Consider the following 16,501-nt stretch of genomic DNA (forward strand, 5'->3'; position numbering starts at 1 on the left):
AGTAAAAAATATCATTTTTGTATTCATCAAGAAAGAACATAAATTCAAATTCAAGCCTTATTATATCAGTTCTTGATAAGTCTTTTGGACTTTCATTACATTGTTTTTTAGTTGTTAATGCCCGCCTCCCCATAAGAAACCTTTCTCATATGAACAATTAAAAAAATTATGTTTTTAGGATAAAACATGGCTAAAATTCTTATCGAGACCTGATAGAAAAAGGTTTGAACTTGAATTTAGGTACTCGATGATGATGATTACAAAAATGATACATATTTTTTATTTGTGTTTTTGAGCCTTGAAAATTGTCATCTTTCGTTCTTTTTCAGTTTTAAATTGTTTATAACTCGAAAACGATCAACTTTAGAGAAAAATTACATAAAACCTTTTTTGTTTAGAATGATCCAAAAAACCTAAAATAGTATCTGCCCGGGTCGAATTTTTTTTAATTCATAAAAAATGTCACTTTTAATTATGAATTAATTATAGTTAGAACAAGATTAGATCGGGCAACCCTGCTTGTTTTTGTAATTGTTAACATGCTACATATGCAATAGTTTTTATCCATTAAACAGGTCGGTGCAAATCGACCTTATATCAGATCCTCATCTACTCTTCTGCAAGGTATAATTTTATCGTCAGAAAAGTAGGTAAATAATACGTATTATTTAGGTACTAGGTACCTATTTTAGTCTGAATCATATTGGCTACAACTCTGACAACCCATTAATTATAATAGACTAGTAAAATAGAAAAATAATATTATTTCTTATTGTAACCAATAATTTGAAATTTGATAATCATTGTCGAGAATTATTAAAATTACAAATATACATAGTTTTCGCGCACGCGCTCCTGTGCCGGGACGATGGCTGAGAATGTATAGGTATCCGCTTGTGTAGCACAGTAGCAGTAGTACATGGTAGATGCGGGTCGGGTATCATTCACAACTGTCACTGGAATGGGTAATACAGAAATCGTCACGCGCAGGTCGCAAAATGAATAAGTACCAAGTTGGATATGACCCTATTCATATCCGCTGGGAGCGTTAACTTTGACACATGGTCACGTGGTACACTGTGGCTGTTTGTGGGACGATCTTATGTGTATTCCTTATGGGTGAATTCCAAAAACAAGAGATTATTTAAAATATTACTATTAATTTTGTAAAATTGTATCAGTACATCATAAGAAATTTTATATAAATACTATATATAGTAGAAATTGTCTGATATAATACATAAATATAATTTCGATATACAAACTTACGAAGAGATTTTTAGGTTAACAGCCGTAATGTGAGGTTACGACTGTCAAGGACTTCGTAAATGTAAACAAAAGTTGCAAAGCCAGAATTTGCTCAATCTCAAAGCCTTTTTAATTCCTATAAAGTTGAAATGTTGCTTCCTCTGCAGCTTTTTCTGCTTAAGTATAGTGTTTTTAACATAATACCACCATAATTCGGTCTTAAATTTCTATGAAATATAGTTTTTTAGTGATATTCACCAAGCAAAGTTTACAAACTGGTGAACTATTCTATTTTGTATAATAAAAATGGTAATGTGCTTTGTCCCGGATTGTACAAAATATTGTGAAAGAGGGATATGTAGATTCTTTGTTGTTCCAAAAGATCTGGTTGCAAAGAAGAATTTCATTACTAAGGTAAGAAAATATAGTGAAGAGGAAGAATTGAATTTATCATTTTATATGATTCACACACGGAAAGAATCTGTCTATTCTTTGTTGGTTTGCTCTTGCCACTTTGTGAATTCTGACCAACAATTTTTGTGCACAACAAAGCCAAAGGTTTTTTGACAGACAATCAACTTTTACATCCAAATTAAATGAGTAAAGTAAGTCATTTTACTTGAATATCTGTGTTGAAATATCTGTTACAATGCTGTAGAGGGCAAATCTACTTTATAGAATTTATTTTCAAGGACCCATTCTGCATATAGAGGTCCTCTCATTTCGCTGAGTTGATTTTCATTTTAGTATGATAATATATTTGTTGGTCCATTTATATTTTCTTTGTCCGCCTAGTTCATAAATTCTCAATTTTATGATGTAGATAGTGATGCCCGATTGAAATTCCAAAATTTATTTCCATTATCTCAAATATAAAATTTACAATTAAGATGCAGTAAAAATAAACAAACCAAGACACGTTAAATGCTGCTAATAAGAGCACTCCTGGATCATAATTTACAATGTATATACACTGTAAATCCCAAATCATTATTTCCAAAGTTTATACATTGTAAATTATAATTCACAAGTGCTCCTTGTAGCATTTAACGTGTCTTGGTTTGTTTATTTTTACTGCATCTTGATTGTAAATTTAGTATAGTATTTATTGAGAAAATGCTATTTTAGCTTGCCATTTTCATTATAAATTATTTCCAGTAAAACAGTCATTCTCTTTAGATATTTTATTCCAAAACATATTTATTAAGTGCTTAATTTTTTGTAATTTTGTCTTAATAGAAATACCTACTTCTTTATCTGTTAATATTGACCTTCAGGTAATTTCTTTTGCTCATATAAATACGATGTTATGTGCTGGTCTCACTCAGGTTCATTTGTATAGGCTCTGCCAAGTGAAACCTAAACAAACCTAGTTGGTAAGTAGGTTTTCTGATTTTATTGCTTAATTCTCTGTTCACATTTTTGTTAATTGACTAACTCATTTGCATAATACAGTAGAACCCCGAGTATCTGTGTACGGATTATCCGGGCTGCGGATTATCCGTGCTATGATTTTTTATTACAAAAATTGTATTTTTGAGTTTTTATCAAAATATTGTCACTGTAAATCACTCAACAGAACCTCTATACGCCGAGAAAATGACTCATAATGAAAGATTTATTTTTTCTGTTATCTTTTTATGGTAGTTACATATATACTCGTACATACATATGTATCTATTCTACATAAGTAATGCATGTTCGGATTATCCGTGCTTTTCAATTATCCGTGCCGAGGTCTGGTCCCGAGGAGCACGGATAATCGGGGTTCTACTGTATATTTGTTTGATTATTTCATTCATAGGAGATTCTGACCAATAGAAAACTACAGAAATTTGAATTAAATTGATAATTTTTGATAATTGCCCGTTGTTAAGTATATTACGTCAGAGATGCCCTTCGTTGCTACGGACATTAATGACAATTAATGGTTTAAAAATTATAGATAGATAGATAAAAGTTATAACTTTCAATCGTCAAATATTCATAAAAACTTTGTGTTTAATTGTACTAATTTGTACTTACATAAATAAATTACAATAAAATTTTGGTTTTGAACAGTTTTATTCATGAAATAATCGCAACAAATTGCACTCGAACTCTAAAATTAATATAGAATTTTTGCCCTTGTGACACAATTTCACTCGCCTTTGGCTTGTGAAATTAAAACTGTCAAAGTGTCACTCGGGAAAAATTCAATAATTTTAGAGCTTTTGTGCAATTACTACTGATAATTTCATTTATCCAATTAGGTAAAGAAAATATTTGTGGGGTATTTATTTTCTGTTAATGCTAATTTATTGATATATCAGCAGTTATGTTAAATAATAATTTCTCAAGTTTCATTTATTGGTTTAAAAATTTGTTAATTTTATAGAAATATTTGGAATTCAATTAATTTAACAGAAAAGTTTATTTTCTGATTAAGGGGTGTTTCAATTAAAATATTTGTTATAACTTTTAGTTCAAAAGTAACCTGTAAATTTTTCTGTACTGCCTACAGGGTATATTAAGGTTTTGTTGGCTTGGGTGGTAGGGGCCCTTCATAAATTTATGCTGTGTGTTCTCTACATCTGAATTTCTCTTTTAGGCACCCAGGAGAAGGGCATGGCCCTATTTCAAATATGAGTATTATAGAAAATTAACAGTTCCCCAGGCAACCATCCAATGAGAATCGTAGAAAAAGTAACAGTTCCCTACGCAACTATCCAATGAAAATCTTAAGGCCATAATGAATTGTATCACCCGAATGTCATTCTCTAGGGGTGAGCAAGTCTCTCAGGCTGGGTTAATTCACCATTGCCTACTTGCAAGAGCAATTGTCAACATTTCTACAGTTCCACAGGTGACCATATTGTCTCTTTTTGGACATACCATCTGACACCCTCTGAAGAAGATCTTGGGGTGTAAATAACCCAGGACAGCACCGGAAGAAGCCGTCAGACCACAAGCTAAATTTCTTATTAAAATCTATAGCTTGCCTATAAACAGAGACAAACTATTTTTATATAAAATAACTTTATTAGTTCTAAAATGTAGATCTTGAATTGTGACCATAATAAAATGAGAAAATAAAGTGTTTATACCGAATTTCATTCCTTTTTACTTTACTGATGCAGAGGAGCAGAATACAAGAACCCATAAAGGTCTCTCAGGCTCGCTGTGTTATGTTGAATTTGTTTCTTGGTCCAACGTTGGCACTTGGAAATGAATTCAATATCTCATCATCAATATGATCACGACAATGTATTGAAATTTTGTAGAAATCAAATTCAAAATGTGAAAAATGAAACATTAGTCAGTACTTTCCAGGAGGCCTTTACCAGGACCCATTACCTCTTGTTGCAAATCCACCTACTTCTCCAGTGAGAAGTGAAGAAAAAAGTCAACCCGGCACTGCCAATGAAGCTACTCAGTTTCTACTCCTTTGGTTGCAACTATGGAAGCTGAAAATGACTTTTTGTAGAATGTCAAAGTACTTCAAGAAGCAGTAAATATTGCAAAGTAGTTGTCTTCTTGTTTTTCATTTAGATGTATTGAAAGTAGTGATGAAAAAAATTGTGCTTTATATAGTTTGTCCGCTCTAACTTTTCCCATGCGGCACAACTTTTCTGTTTTGACTTAATTTTCAAACAAATTAAGTTGAAACCTAAAGTGAAACGAACGTCGATGTGTATATACATTTTGTATATTATTTATACTATATACTACACACATCAGCATACGGTTCACTTTAGGTTTTGACTTAATTTGTTTGAAAATAAGTCGTGACGCATGGGAAAAGTTAGAGTGGACGAACTATACTGGTTTATTTATTTATTTATCAACGGGCAATCACCCAATTAAAATACATTGTAAACATTAATCACAGGAGATTTATAACCTAACCTAAAGTAAATTTAAAAATTTTAATCATACAAACTAGGAACATTAAGTAAATAACAAACATTAACAAAAAATGTACAAAACACAAGGTTTATCATACAAATATGTATTTATGTGTTTATAATGAGTTTAGACTGATGTCAATTAATTGTTATCAAAATTGAGCTGTGGTCAATGTACCTAAAATTGATCCGTTTCTATTTACATTGATGAAATTGAAACTAAATCTTGTGAATGAAGATTTAGGCATTATATTTAAAATTTCAATGAGGATTTCATCCTACTGAACCTGGTTTAAACATGCTACATGAAATATTATTTCAAAATATTATGAAAGGATATTCACAGCAGGAATAAAAATAACTTATTGCATGCCAACATGATTCAAAAATTTTATAAATTGTAGAATAATTTTAGACTGCACAAAAATCTATTGTAACTAACCAAAAAATTGGAAAAACAGATAGAGTAACATATAGCTCATATAATCATATAAATACTTTAAAATGTCTAATTGGAGTGGCTCCCAATGGAGTAGTTACTTATGCAAGTAAGGTTCACTATTTGACAAGAAGATAGTAAAAAATTTAGTATGTATATTACAGCAGATGGTGTCAGGTGATTTAATAATTGCTGATAAATGATTTTTGGTTTCCCATTTGGTTCCTTCAGGTGTAAGTTCAAAAAATAGACCACCTCTTTTAACAACTGCTCAATTTACACCAAACCAATAATTGCTAAAGGAAGAATACATGTCAGAAAAATCATAGCATATGATTTGACTTTAAAAAACACATGCAATGATGACAGCAACATTCTCATGTTAGTGGTCCCACAGTAAATCACTAGAAAAAACTCCATTATACCATCCCGAAAGTATGGGTCATTCTATGAATATACAACTCTCTTGGATTATCTCGATTACGAATATTTTACTGTACAAAATATGAAGAACGAAAGTAAATTGAAAATTACATTGCTGTTTATGGGAATAATTACTAGAGCCATTTACTTTCGTACTTATGTCGCACAGTAAAATATTCGTTGTTGAGATAATCCAAGAGAGTCATATATTCGTTGAATGGCCCATATTTGATCTTACATTTAGTTTACTCTCAAAATTAACACCAAAGTCTGATTTTATATGTATGTTATTTTAAAATATAAATTAGGTATCCTTGATATGTTATTGACTTACTAATCATGGTACATATTTTCTTTCTATTGATTTACTCTTTTAATATGGGTAACCACATCCACTTAGGAATTTGCAACCCAATTGGGTTCAGTAACATAATTAGAGTCACTTCTTTGATTTTTCTTTTTATCATTCATTATGGAAGTAAATATTGTAGAATCAAAATGAGTGAATGAATTAATTCAATGAGCTATATAGTTAATTAGTTTCAAGTAACATTTTAAAATCAAAAGTATTTTATGCATGTAATCGGGAAAATAAAAATAATAAATTTCTATTTTTGCTATCTTCAATAATATGTATATGTTTAGATACATAAAATAAACAAAAAATGTAATTGTAAAGTGCTTTATTTCCACATAAAAATGGTATATACTTATTTATTCAAATAAAATGTTTTTAATAATTTTATATTGTGTTCCCAGCATTCTTCAATACCGACATCATATATGATCGATTCTGAAGGCATCCAGATCACTAGGTGGCACACCTTCCTTTTTATTAATTATAAGTTGCCTTGAATTTGGTTGTAATAATTGTGCTTTGTGTTCAGTACTCATTTTTTTTCTTTCATTAAAATATATGATATAGTCCCTATAAAACATATCATTAACCAATGATTTGGACTCTTCTTTGTTCTTTTCCAAATTTTATGGCCTTTATATTCTGAAAAAATAAAAAGAAATATACTTTTATTTTACCTACTTTTAAATCACTTTATTGTCTTTTATTTATTTATTTCACTCTGAAGCAACAGTTTGAAGCCTCATCGAAAGATCAGTTGTTCAAACTTTGCTCAGATTTCATTTCTTTATTGTGGAATGTTGAAGATGATGTGTCAACACATATTGCAAAGTTAAAACGAATTTTCAATTAGCTAAATAATGGGCTTGAAATGAAGCAACTAAGTAAAGTACCAGATGTAATGATTATATATCCAAAATTCTACATTATTTTACCTGGTCAGTATGAAAGCTAGCTTATAATTAACAATGCAGTGCATGTAAACAATGATTTAAGTTGTTAAAGATGTTCAAAATGTATCTACTCGTTCCACAATAACGGTATATTATTAAAATATTTTTATCATTTTTTCTTTTCTCGATTATTAGTTTTTATTGTATAGTATATAAATTAATCTAATCACTGAATACATAGATAGTGAAAAAAATTAATTACATTAATGAATAATTTACGTGATTTTACAAATAAATAACTTCTATTCAAAAATTGAACGGAAATATGATCTAGTTCTCATTCATTGCTGATGACGACATTGCTGTCAACTTATGTTTACATCTACTGCATTGCGTATGTGATTTTACTATATGCTTATACAGGGTGTTTCATTGGGAAAGTAACATACGTTAACTGTAGAAAGGGGACACTTAGGCGGTCTCAAAAATACCATACTTAATGGGTCTTACTCCATTAATAACAAAGATACTGGGTGTTTTATCTATTTTGCCATTTTCTTAATTGGTTCATAACTTTTTAACCACACTGTATATTTATTTGATATTTGGCACGCAAATATAATTTAAGGTGTACAATAAATTAATTTATTTACAAATGTAAAAAATCCAGGCCCGGATTAAAAAATATTAGAAAAATGTTACGACCCAAAATCGACTTAAATTAGATTAAATTAGTAGATTAAATTTTTTTTAAATAAATTTTTTAGTTGAAAAGAGAATGAAAAACTAAATTCAGTGGTATACTTTGAATTTTTGGCAAAATGATTTTTCTGGTCAAATTTTGAATTTGAATTTGAATTAATGAAGGTCTAACACAAGGGGATGTGCTGTCAACAATACTTTTTAACCTTGCGTTGGAACAAGTAATCAGGAAAACTCCTATAGATAGGAGAGGTACAATATTTACAAAGTTCAATCAAGTCGTTACTTAGGCAGATGATATATTCTTGTTCTCATGATCATTTTTCAGTGCGTCATTAATTATGACGTCATGTACTGTATGGGGTATGTCGAGACTTATTTCATGTAATTATTGACGAATCTGACAGATGCCACAATCGTACTTAGCCATAGGTGAAAAGCTTGTGGAATTAAACTAATTAGTAATTTATTAAATTTGATTTTTACACAATATGTTAACATCTAGGTATTTTTTATAAAGGGGAATAAAATTAAAAAGTAAACAATATTGTTAATTAAATTTATAAATATGGAAACATTAAAAAATGACACAAAACTATCCATAAACTGTGTTTTTATCTTCTTCTCTAGGTGCTGTCTCCGCTTCAAAAGTCGGTAATCATCAGAGGGATCTTTATTTCTGAAACCGCGGCTCTAAATAATTCATTGTTATTACATCCAAACCAGTTCCTAAGGTTCTTCAGCCATGAGTTACGTCTCCTTACTATGGATCTTTTTCTTGCATAATGACCTGGAGTATTAGATATACATCTCTCATCACATGTCCCATATATCTCAGTTTTCTTCTTATTTGTTAGTTCTCGTTCCTTATGCGTAAGTCTCATTACCTCCACGTTGGCTATTCTATCTACTCATGAGATATTTAGCACTCTTCGGTACATCTCGAATGTCTCTAGTCTCCTCACGCCAATGACTAACTTTTAACGAATTAAATTCTAAACCAAAACACAAAATAATGCACAAAGACGTGAAACACAAGTGAAGTCGAATTCGAAATTTCAAAATGACAGGTACACAAAATACTGACCTGAATAATAACCGTCACTTGACTCTTTGACACTTCTAAAAAATGGCCAAAATGGACGAAGTTTTCGTCAAATGTTCGTAATACGTGTATTTGATTGGCTAGAAAAAACGCGCATTCTAAATATCAACGAATCAAACGTAGGTTAGGAATAGACATCTTATGTATGTAACCATTTTAATGCTGCATTATTTTTGTGTTTAATCACGGAGCTACCGCTTTTTCCATCTCATCTAACTTAATGCATTAGAGAGAAATCGAAAAACTGTGACGCACTGAAAAATGATCATGAGAACAAGAATAGACATAATCAGTTGTTCACATAATCGCATTAAAAGACATAGAAAAAATTTATACATGTTTTAAAGAAGCGGCACAGACTATAGGCTAGAAGTTAATGTCTCAAAGACAAAGTACATGATAACAAAAATACAAAAAGTACTTAGAAAATAATAAACGGGAAGAGACCGAGAAGTAGGCCTAGAAAGAGATGGATTGATGGTATTCACTAGGATTTGAAAGACCTAGAAATATGAGAATGGGAAAAAATGCAAAAGAAAGGAAAACATGGGCAACTGTAGTAGTCAAGCAAGCAATACACATAACGCCGAAAAGACCTCCTTAAAAAAGAATAAAGAAAGTAATATATTATGTTAGATAAATAACGTTTATAGAACTTTTGAAGTGTTATGCGTGTAGCTGGCCTTTGCCTTGCAAAACTTTAGAGCCTAGTAGCCTAGAAACCCTAACGGGCGACCATGGCCCTCCATGGGCTGGTAGTGCTAGTGCTCACCGATGATGATTTAATTTAATAATTATAGATAAAAGTATAAAAGTGAGGTTAACATACTTTTGTCTTCGAATAGCATTAATCCATTTTTTTCTTTGATCCTGCCTATATTTGGATGTAGGAAAGCGAAAGAATTTCATTCCACTGTTTCTCCATGTAAAATGACAGTCAAAAACGACACAAGAACCGTGATGTGGCATTTTAAAAAAATTAACGGAATATTTTGATAAGCCAGAAGCCAGCAGTACACGGCAGGTGACGGTGTTGCCAGAGAAATTTTTATAAATTCACTCATGCACTGGAATATTGACACAAAATGTACTAAACCAACACATTTTGTACAAAAACTTAAAAAAACGTCATTTAATGTTATTTGAAGCAAATTTCTTATATCACAAAATTTTAGATTTTTACTTTAGATACTTTAGTATCACAAGTTTGGTTGTTATTTGTTTCAAATTGGTACAATTGTACGAACTCTGGCAACGCTAATTTGTGGGACGGAGCTTCCAATTTTCGCCACCATGAGAAGGACGATCGACATGCGATATCCCCACCATGTCAACCCTCCCAGCGGATACACCCAATTTGCATACATATTAAGAAAAATAAATATATGGAAGAATTGAAGAATATATTTTAGAAAATGAGTTAATGATGTATTGGATATTCGCTATTATATCGCTAAAAAGTATGGACCATGTATGTAATACTTTTATGTTAATAATAATTTGATGGATAATAATTTTGTATTATAAATGGGCAGAAAAACAGAAGAAGACTTGAGCTACCTACCTAACCTATTACAATGATTTGATTATGCTGTATTAGTCAATCCCATAGATATATAATACTCTAGATTGCACCTTACGATCTTAAAATGGGTGACGGTTGCGACAGAGATAAATGAGCCTATTTGGTCGGTAGTCTCTTTCTAATTCAAGGGGAGTATCGACGACGTCACTATCCTACTCTGTCGTCGAGTATTTTAGATGGTTTGACAGTTCGACCGGATGGCGACGAGAACTGGTCGTTTGTCTTCGGACGTTGATAATCCTGGTTCGAATCCCATACCAATCTTTACTTTTTTTATTTTTTATTTAATCAATATTGCGTTTATTAGATATTATTACATCTCTAAAGTCCACTTTACATCAACAATAAATTGGACAAGAAATTGACCAAGTTATTCAAGGCCAAATTTGACGTGTAAAAGCACACTTTGACATCTAAGTTTGTTCGTTATAAACTTCACGTGAAGAAATTGACGAAAAAGAAAATTGTTCTATTTTTTCATTTATTTGGCGTGAATTCAGTGTCACCAACCTGTGTCCATTTGGCGGGAAGTGGAAGTAGAGCTTTTTGTTTATTATTATTTGTTGAGGTTGAGTCTTTCATGTTCATGACAACCTAAAAATTTTGATTGGAAAATGCATATAAGATAAGGGGGTGGGAAAATGGAAATTAGTGGCTTTTTTGCAGTTCTGTCTGTTAGTTTTGCTCTGGCTGGGTCTCTTTTGTTTAAACAATTATGTAAGTATTATAAAAACGTTTTCAATTTTCTGTATTCTTTAGGAAACGAATTATTTATGCATATTATTACCTGTAAATAGTAGTACCTATTTCCTATTTCTTTTGATTTTTAATTGTAAAGAATAGAAAAATTACCATTCATTTTAATTTTTTAGAATCAGCTGAAAGTGGTCTACAAAAAAACCAGGAAGGAAACGTATTATAGCCTTGTTGTGGCTATGAAAGGCAAAAGAAAGATACCTATAAAAAGTGTATTGACTAGTTGGAAGAAACTCCACATTGTCGATGCATAATAAGATATTACTTTATAAACAAATATCAAGACCTAGGAATGGAACCTGGATAATATAGTCATCAAGAAGATAGCAGGAGGTCATGAGCAACAACAACTTCATGAGTATGAGAATATTGAGGAAATCCAGCTCCTCGATATCTACTACTGGACAAACTAGAAGATTGAAGAGGACAAAGCCTTTTGAACTAGTTTGAGTGATAGGTGATAGTGAAAAGCAGAGCGTAGTGCTTGTGTGCCTGTGTATGTTAGAATAGTGCACGATCTTGTTAGATTAGATAAGAGACGCTATAGGGTAAGCTCTTCATTTTAAGGAACAGTAGTAATTTAGGTTAAATTAAAATTGCTCATTGGTCAGTTATGACCAGATTGTAATTCTCTGATGTTTGGCAAAAAGGGCTGAAGTCAGAATTGCACATCAATAATGTTTTGATGATTTCTGGACCATAAAAAAAGTGTTGCAGACTTAAACTGTATGTACCAATAAAAAGAGCCGATTTTTCTGGTCCAGAAATCATCAAAACATTATCGATGTGCAATTCTGACTTAAGCCCTTTTTCCCAAACATCAGAGAATTGCAATGTACAATTCAATACAAATGAATCATCATCGTAGTGATGATTATGGAAAAAAATATATATATATATATAGAAATATATATATTTTGTGCAATAAAAATGTTTATATTTATCAAGGATGTATTATTTGGTATGGCCACATATACTTCTGGTATATCGTCGGTGATGTGACAATACCTCCTATCTGCTTTTTCATGAATTTTGTAGGAGACGAAAAACCATTTTTAGGGTCATCTGTTTTCACATGTAAATTTTGACATGTTTTGTAGTAAATAGATAATTGAATTTACTACAAAACATGTCAAAAAATATCATATGAAAACAGGAGGTGACTGTAAAAAAAGTTTTTAGTCTCTCTTACAAAATGGTTAACAGTTAATAGAGAGACAGATAATCGAGGTTCCACTGTATAGTGAAATTTGGACACCCGACACCCCATACAAATTTTATGGGGGTTTTGTTCGTTTAAACCCCCCCCCCAAACTTTTGTGTAAGTTACAATTGAATTATTATTGTGGTACTATTAAACACAATGTTTTTAAAACTTTTTTGCCTCTTAGTACTTTTTTGAAGTCAGTTTTTATCGTGATATTTTGAATATTTGTCAAATCCACCACATATTTGTATATGGTTAAGTACGATTGTAGAGACTAATAATATGAAAATTTATTTATGATTTACATTTTTAGGTATATTTTGAACCATTTTAAAAAGAAGCCATATCTTGATAAAAAGAGCTTTATCGAAAAAATAGAAAGAGGTAAAAAAGTTTTAAAAACACAGTGTTTAACTAATGGTACCGCAGAAATAATTTAATTGGAACGTACCCAAAAGTTTGGGGGGGTTAAAGGGAACAAAACCCCCATAAAATTTTTATGGGGTGCACAAATTTCACTATAATTTTTCTTTAAGATGTTACTGCAATAATATTGCTTCATGTCCATTTTCAATAAAAAATCTTTAATAGTTTTCGATATATTCGAAAAAATCGAATTTTCATTTTGTATCTTCAAAGGGCTGTAACTTTTTTTGTGTGCATATTTGTACTAAGGTAAGTTAGGTTCATTCAAATTATTTTTGGTCCCAGAATATGTGATTTAATTTACGACCAATCTTTTCGGGACACCCTGTATAATAAATGGGATTAGCTGGCTTAAAAATTCATAATCTACGTTCTGTAGAAAATATACAGTTTTTGGTTTCTTTTTAACTAGATCTTAATATCTAACCAAGCATTTTAAGACCTTTTTATTATTTTTTCGATGATATATTCATGTTTTTAGTTTGTTCAAAATATTCTAGATGATTGTACACTATAATAGATAGCCAACTAAATAAACACAAAAATTTTATTTTTGTTACAGCCTGTATGTAAGTTTACCTATATATATACAGTGCATTACGCACCACCTTAAAAATTGGGCATTTTTGATGTCTCGAATTTCCTAAACCTGTTGTCCCATCTAAGTGATTTTTTTATAATAATATAGCCTGAGGCTATAGGTTACTGCCTTATGCTTGTCATGCACGGGGAGCTATACTGTAATATACATTATATCACGTCGCTCTCTATAGTAATGAGTGAGCCTGCACATACGGAACCATTAGTTCCCTGTCTGCAGGCTCACTCATTACTATAGAGAGCGATATGATATAATATACATATATTACAGTATAGCTACCAGTGCATGACAAGCTTAAGGATGTAACCTATAGCCTAGGCTATATTATAAAAAAATCACTCAGATGAGACAACAGGTTTAGAAAATTCGAGACATCAAAAATGCCCTATTTTTAAGGTGGTGCGTTAATTTCTTGGAGAAGTGTATTGTAATTTAATGTAAATAATGTAATATCCAATAATTGTAATTTAATATAAGATGTAATATAAGTTCCTTAAAAATATATTTTTTATTTCCCACCATACATTCTCCACAGGTCTAAATATCGATGCTAGACGTCCACCGGAGGTCCTCTCAGGACGTTAGATGGACGTTCGGCAGCAAGACATTGGACCAAACTGGGACATCCTATGAAGGTCCAATTGACATTCACTGAACGTCCCCTCGGACGTTAGGTGGACGTCCATTGGACGTTTGGCAATGTGGCATTTGGACCAAAATAGGACGTCCTGTTAAGGTCCAATTTACGTCCCCTAGGACGTCCGATTAAGGTCCAATGTACAGTAATCCCTCTTCAACCGCGGGGGTTACGTTCCGAAGAGAAAGGTGTGGTTGGTGAAACCGTGGTTGGCGAGGGATCCACGATCCAAAGAAGAATATGACATATAATCCCAATTTGGATACGTATATTAGTACATAGAAAGAAATGTGATGAAATTATGTACATTATATATAAATGAAACCATAAAATAAGCAGTTAGTCATATCAACAAAAATAAAGACGCACGGATCAGCGTCTACATTCGCCGGTATTTTAAACCTTCTGAACTATAAACTAATTGCCGTAGTATTACTACTAAAAACAAGCGCAAGTAGCGTATCATAAGTAATTTAACGCGACTGGTCAAATTATAAAAATAATAAAATATTCTCATTAAAGATTCAACAAATATCGCAACCGCGGATAAGCGAAACCGCGGTTGATGAGTCCGCGGATAACGAGGGATTACTGTACGTCCCTTCGGACCTTAAGTGGACGTCCAACAGACATTCGGTAGCGCGACATTTGGACCAAAATAGGACGTTCCTTGGACGAAAACGGACCTCCCTAAAGTCTGTGAAGGACATCCTTGTGCTATTAGGGATGTATCTATGTAGGTATATAGTATCTTTATTCTATTATATTCTACTCTATTTCAAACCTATTCTATATAAGTATCTACACATTACACCTATTATCATCATCATCATTCTCTTTGCCTTATCCCTATGCAGTGTCGGCTTCCCTAATTGCATTTCTCAACACAATTCTATCTTGAGTCATATCAATGTTAATCCCCTTTACCAACATGTCCTGCCTTATCGTCTTCTTTGGTCTTCCTCTCCTACTCCTTCCAGGAATCTGCACTTCAGCTATTCTTCGTATTGGGTGATTAACGTCTCGATGTTGAACATGACCAAACCATCTTAACCTATGCTCTCTCATTTTGGCATCAATTGGTGCCACACCTAGACTTCCCCTAATATACTCATATCTAATTTTATCCTTCTTTGTCACTCCACTCATCCATCTAAGCATTCTCATTTCCACCACATGCATTCATTGTTCCGCTTTCTTTTTCACTGCCCAACATTCAGTTCCGCGCATCATAGCCGGTCTTGTGGCTGTTTTATAGAATTTTCCCTTCAGCTTCATTGGAATTTTTCTGTCACAACACACCACTCGCTTCTTTCCACTTCATCCATCCAGCCCTAATTCTACTGCATGCATCTCCATCTATTTCTCCATTACTCTGTAATACCGATCCTAGGTACTTAAAACTATTGCTTTTCACAATCATTTCACCTATTATATTATATTTTACTTTATTCTATACTATATATCTATTCTAATCTATCTATATATTTCATTTAATCTGTTACATTCTACTCTATTCTGTTTTAAATCAAATACTTTATTAGTAAGTATCTACATATATATTACATCTATTCTATTATATTCTACTCTATTCTATTTCAGTTTATTTTATACTATATATCTATTCTAATCTATCTCTCTGTTTTATTTATTTTATTAATCTGTTCTATTCTATTCTGTTTCAAATCAAACACTTTACTCAAACAAAGAAACAAACGACATTCAAAAGCTTCTAATAAAAAAATCATTGCATTGGTACTACTGAAAATATTGACATTTTTACAACATTTATTCCAAGTTCCTTCAATTTTTTTGAGGACAAGAAAATTTTGCTTTCAAGAAATTCACGAATTTATTGGCGTCAAGTTAATAACGAACAAACATGGATGTCAAATTGTGCTTTGAGAACACGTCAAATTTGGCCTTGAATAACTTGGTCAATTTATTGTTCAATTTATTGTTGATGTAAAGTGCACTTAAAGTAAATCTATGCAAAGAAATATATAACACATAAGAAAAACTGTGTAGATACCTATAGATTTTTAAAAATGTAAAAGCCAATGTTATTTTTTTAATAAGTTAATTGTAGAATAGTATAAAGTAATTGTTAAAAATATTCGTAAAAAATTACCAATAATTAATATCAACATAATGTACCATCGATTTATTAATTGAATCGGTCATTTCAAAAACAACATGAGTCACATATTCCTAATTTTACAGAAGAGCAAAGA

General features: G+C 31.6%; 2 long non-coding RNA genes across 2 annotated transcripts; one reads left to right on the forward strand and one right to left on the reverse strand.

The window, feature by feature from the left end:
- Positions 1-6,665: 6,665 nt before the first annotated feature.
- LOC126889675 (uncharacterized) lies at positions 6,666-10,953 on the reverse strand. Its single transcript, XR_007700132.1, has 2 exons — positions 9,885-10,953; positions 6,666-6,997 (listed from the first exon to the last, which is right to left on the reverse strand). It is a non-coding gene; the product is annotated as an uncharacterized LOC126889675 (long non-coding RNA).
- Positions 10,954-11,235: 282 nt separating this feature from the next.
- On the forward strand, positions 11,236-12,339 carry LOC126889679 (uncharacterized). Its single transcript, XR_007700135.1, has 2 exons — positions 11,236-11,357; positions 11,513-12,339. It is a non-coding gene; the product is annotated as an uncharacterized LOC126889679 (long non-coding RNA).
- Positions 12,340-16,501: the final 4,162 nt, after the last annotated feature.

This window comes from Diabrotica virgifera, chromosome 8 (genome assembly GCF_917563875.1).
Source record: "Diabrotica virgifera virgifera chromosome 8, PGI_DIABVI_V3a".
NCBI lineage: Eukaryota > Metazoa > Arthropoda > Insecta > Coleoptera > Chrysomelidae > Diabrotica > Diabrotica virgifera.